The sequence below is a fragment of the Tachypleus tridentatus genome, chromosome 13 (genome assembly GCF_004210375.1).
Source record: "Tachypleus tridentatus isolate NWPU-2018 chromosome 13, ASM421037v1, whole genome shotgun sequence".
Lineage (NCBI taxonomy): Eukaryota > Metazoa > Arthropoda > Merostomata > Xiphosura > Limulidae > Tachypleus > Tachypleus tridentatus.
In genome coordinates this window covers 275,528,220-275,532,851 of record NC_134837.1, presented here as the reverse complement: position 1 = coordinate 275,532,851, position 4,632 = coordinate 275,528,220, and the positions used below count along the sequence as shown (strand labels likewise).

Here is a 4,632-nt window from a genome sequence, read left to right as displayed (position 1 = left end):
CTGCCTTCCCTCTAGTCTTACACTGCTAAATTTGGGACAGCTAGCAAAGACAGCCCTTGTGTATCTTTGCACGAACTTAAAAAAAAAAAGGACGATACGATGTAGTTATTAAAGTCATAGTTTATCTCGTGTAGAAGCTGCTGTTATTGTGTTTTGAATTTAATTATTTAATCTAGCAGATTCCTTACTAGATATCAAAGTAAAACTAGTTTAGATGTTATTTAATTTTGTAGAAATCAGTATTTTTTATTTTAACTTAGGTGAATCTTGGCCAATCAATGATACAATCTGTAATGAACAAGAAGAATCAGTTCCTTCCGGGATTTTCATACCCAAAAGGTATGTATTCTCACGTAAATCCTGACTTTTAGCTAAGTGGTTGCCAGAACGCTCTGCTCACAATACCCAGAAAGCTGTCTTGAGCTCCTGTCATACCAAACACATTAAACCTATTTAGTCGTAAGGGAAAATTAAAGTATGACGGTCAATTTCATTATTCGTTGATCTAAGAGTAACCCAATAGTTGACAGTGTTTGGTGTTGACTAGGTGTCTTTCCTTTAGACTACAATTGCTGAAAATATGGTTGGTGTATACAGCCTACGTGTTGTTTCGCGAAAAATTTAAAAGAAACCAAATCAAATAGAATAAGTATTGAAAAAAAAATTAAAATTATAAAAATATTTTAAAATAGTTTCTTATCAAATATGTAACAGTTCATGTATATTGTTGTTCTTAGTTGTCTTTATCTCACCATAGTGAACTTATGTTTTGATAAGAATGTGTACTATTGATGATTATAATCTGTTATCAAGCAGAAAAACTGTTAACTTGACATTCAATGAAAAGTATGTAATCCAATGATATAATTAGGTTTCATAGTTACTTACATAATCTATGTATTTCTTCAATACATTGCACCTTTGCTGCTTGGCTAAAACTAGTTAAACGCTACCTGTCATAACATCTTTGCCGTCAATATCTTGTAGAGTCGTTTTCACTTATAATTTGTTTTGGGACCTTAATTCTTGTATTTTTGATTCAAGCAGACAAATTTGGTAACATATGTTTTATGTGACCCTGAAATAACCATAATTCGTTATCTATTCCACCATATAAATATTCAAGTACGTTTAATAATCATTTGACGAACCTCAACTACTGTTTTTCTCTATACACAATTGCAACCATTTTTCATTATAAGTAACTTTAGTGTGGGTATTATAGTAACTTGTGAATGAGAGTAGAGAAGAATATGTTAACTCCATTACATCTGCAATATCCACTATTATCGAGGACCTCTGTATAATACCAGGACTCCACAGTTTGACTGATACACGACAGATCTAGTAGTTATTGAAATACTGTTCACACTGTTATATTGTCTGAACAATAATTGTTTTAGTGTGGATCGTGATATTTACCAATTTTATCTCAGTTGTTAACCATTAACATTAAGGTACTGATTTATCAATATAACACAATTCATTTAAATAAATATTGAACTTCTCTCATACAAGTCACTTTTGTGTAAATATACTATGACAAATTAATTATTTGTAAGTATTGCTTCTATTCCAGTGACTTTGCTCTGCAGAAAAAATCACTAAAGAAGAGGATTCAGGACGGCCTTAAAAGGGTGTTTAGTCGTAAGCATCAATACAAGCCATACAAGCAGGAAAGAATAAGAGGAATAACAGATCCTCTCGACCAGACAGAGTCCTGGTGTCACGACTCGTAAGTTCTAGGTTTTTATGAATTAACTAGGATACCGTATTTTCATACTACATATACTCAACGTAATGTATAGCTTTACGAAAAAAGTCTGACTGAACTTATCGCTTCTTACGGCCCTCTCAGAAACATACATTTCTTACTACACATATCTATGTAATCGTTTTTCACAGTGTACAGTTTAGCCGAAAGATAAACACTAAAGCTTTTACGATAAGTGGCTTTGTGAACAACGTTGTGTGCCTTTTGTGTATTTTTTCTCATACGAGTGAAAGCTATACTGACTATTTAACTCTATTTTACCTGAGACTAAATGTCTAGAGGGTGAATAACTTGAACATCCAATTGACATTTAGTAGGCGTTTTTTTGTTGTTTTTGTATGAGACTCTCTTACATTTCAACACGAATATTCTCTGGTTGAAAACTGAGAGTTCTTAATTTTCCAACTCTTCTGGAAAGTCTCTCAGTAGCTTGATACCGATATTTTCAATTGATGGATATTCTATGCTCACAAGGGCTAAATGGCACGTCAGAATCACTTAACATTCCTAATTCTAAACAACTGACCAACTACTCATTGCCATAAGAAACTTTAGCCATCTGTTATAGACCCGAATAATGGGACTGACTGTCATTAATATAACGCGAGCACAACCGAAATTACGGGCTGTATTTAGCTGCATTGTGGTTCGAATATTAGACACTGAGAAACGCAACCCTGCATACTGAATATCAGCTACTGCTGGCCCGTCCAAGTAGAATATAATAATTATAAATTAATGTTATATTTTAATCTCTGAAAGGATCTGTTTGAAGGAAGAGTGATGTGAAAAATGTAACAGATTTTAACATGTCCCTAGGGTAATCGACGACTTCTAATTTAAAATACGAATTATATTAAACTTTAACTTGTATTGACTTTGTATATCATACAGTTTCGTTGGACTTCTTTGAACAACCATGTCGTAGTTTCTTTTTTGTTTATTTCTTACTGTCATCCGCGTGGCATGACAGTAATTGGATGTCTCACCTTTTTTAATCTATGCTTGTATAAAAGGGAAACAACAATCTGTGCTTTAACAACATTTTTCTCTCCAAAATACACTCTAGTAGAAAGGATAATGAAAAGATCGAAATGGATAGCTCACCCGTTTGGGATTACACGACTTGTCGTGTTAATGAATTTCAAGAGGATGGAAAACGTGTTGTAGAGACAGTAGAGTGAACCTGCTAAAGCTTGGCAGAGAGGTTGGTGTCCAAGTCTGCTGGGTAAGCATCAAATAGCTTTTGGGAAGTCTGCTGCGGGGATTGAATTCATTTTTGCGGAGAATTTCAGCTCTGTGTTTTTCGTTTATACTTTGTTTTAAACGTTTTATGTGAAGTTTTTCTGAGATACATTTAATTTCTGGTAGGTCTCAAGGTATACTTTTATTTTCAGGAAGGTTGGTGTCAATTTTTCTTAGCTGCAAGTTTGTAAACGTGAAATTAGCATCACATTTTTTTAATTTTGTCATTTTTTTTGTAATAAAATAATTTTTTTTCTTTCCTATTCCTCCATAACATAATCAGATTCTTTTGATAAGGCTTACGTTGGTTAGTGGTCACTTTTGGCTTAGTTGGTTTTCTTTTCAAGATGGGTCAAACGGAAGTTAAGCCGTCGCTTTGGTTTTAAAAGATTAAAGATATAAATGTATGCTCAGTTCTCTCTTTGGTGAAATAAATTGTTTTCGTTATATTTTTCAACACTCACAGAAATATATCACTTGTTAGGCCTATATTAATCGTAAGGCCTTCCACAACGACTAACTTTCCTTTTTTATTTTTCTTTGGCCTTATTCCGTTTCGTAACATCTCATCTCCTACTTTTTGTTGTCTCTCATCTTTTACTATTTATTTCAAAACAATTAATTTATTTTTAGCACAGATAGCCTACTTGCTCTGCGCCATAAAACACCAAACTATTTAACTTTACGACCAGAATTGTCTGTTTTCTGTATTCTAAACATCAATACATTTCACGCGACACTCGAAACTGTCGACAGCAATGAGTTACAAACATAACGTACGACTCTTATAGAGTTTCGTAATTAAACTTGTCATAATGTTTACATTAAATTAATTCATTTTGACTCTCATGTTACGAGCAAAGCTAAACAATAATTAAGTATTTATTCTTAAAATAAATTAACAACATCCACACTTAACAGCCTTTTATATAATTTATTTGATAAACATATAAACTTATGTAATTATATACATATATGACTCTGAGAGTCACGGGTACGAATTCCCGTTAAACTAAACATGTTCGCCCTTTCATTCATAGGGCGTTATTGTCAGTCAATCCTATTATTCGTTTGAAAAAGTACCCCAGGAGTTGCTTTTCCTCTTGTCCTCCTCTGCTAAATTAGGGACAGATAGCGTAGATCGTTTTCGTGTAGCTTTGCGCAAAATTCAAAACAAACAAACTTACTTAACGTAATTACAACTTCATAAACAGAGTATCATGTTATCCAGTGCTTTTAGTACACTGTTTGTTATGTTATTAGAATCAATATTAACCATTTTCACATCATTCTTGGGGTTCTGTGAAACTATTCGAGGATCTGCATGATATAAGGTTCTAATCATGTATCATTAGGGAAGTATTTGACATATCATTTTTTTGTCACTGGGGTCCTTATCTTCACTTCTAGTGTCTTTAACTGAGATGTCCTTTGTCATTATTACTTCATCAACTAACACAACACTAACATCCTCTGACTCTGAGGGTTTTGTCTATTTATCTCTTCCTCGTCAAAACTAATTCATTCTAACTTGAGTTATCGGATTTTATTTTGTAGCCGATTTACTGTTGTACATTAACTGAAGTACCTTCGCTTCTTTCAGTGTAATTTTT

At 33.2% G+C, this 4,632-nt stretch overlaps 1 long non-coding RNA gene across 1 annotated transcript; it reads left to right on the top strand.

The window, feature by feature from the left end:
* Positions 1-202: 202 nt before the first annotated feature.
* Positions 203-1,739, top strand: LOC143236590 (uncharacterized). Its single transcript, XR_013019593.1, has 2 exons — positions 203-339; positions 1,580-1,739. It is a non-coding gene; the product is annotated as an uncharacterized LOC143236590 (long non-coding RNA).
* The last annotated feature ends 2,893 nt before the right edge of the window (positions 1,740-4,632 follow it).